The sequence below is a fragment of the Echinops telfairi genome, unplaced genomic scaffold (assembly GCF_000313985.2).
Source record: "Echinops telfairi isolate 266 unplaced genomic scaffold, ASM31398v2 ScPeMD7_7469;HRSCAF=8507_1, whole genome shotgun sequence".
NCBI lineage: Eukaryota > Metazoa > Chordata > Mammalia > Afrosoricida > Tenrecidae > Echinops > Echinops telfairi.
Genome location: NW_022111373.1, coordinates 98,136,054 through 98,136,269, shown reverse-complemented (window position 1 = coordinate 98,136,269; position 216 = coordinate 98,136,054).

Here is a 216-nt window from a genome sequence, read left to right as displayed (position 1 = left end):
CAGTTCTACCCTGCCCTGAAGGGAAAGTCGGAATCAACCGGATGACTGAGCTTGTTTTCGCCTTAAAACAGGGGCATTCCGTCCAAATACGGTCCTCAGCTCGAGTTCATCTTTTCCATGGAATAATAACGTTCTAGTAACGACTGCACGCAGAAACTAACACTTAGCTCTGCCCACTCTTCCTTCTCCTTCCCCGGCCTAATCTGGCCATGCCTT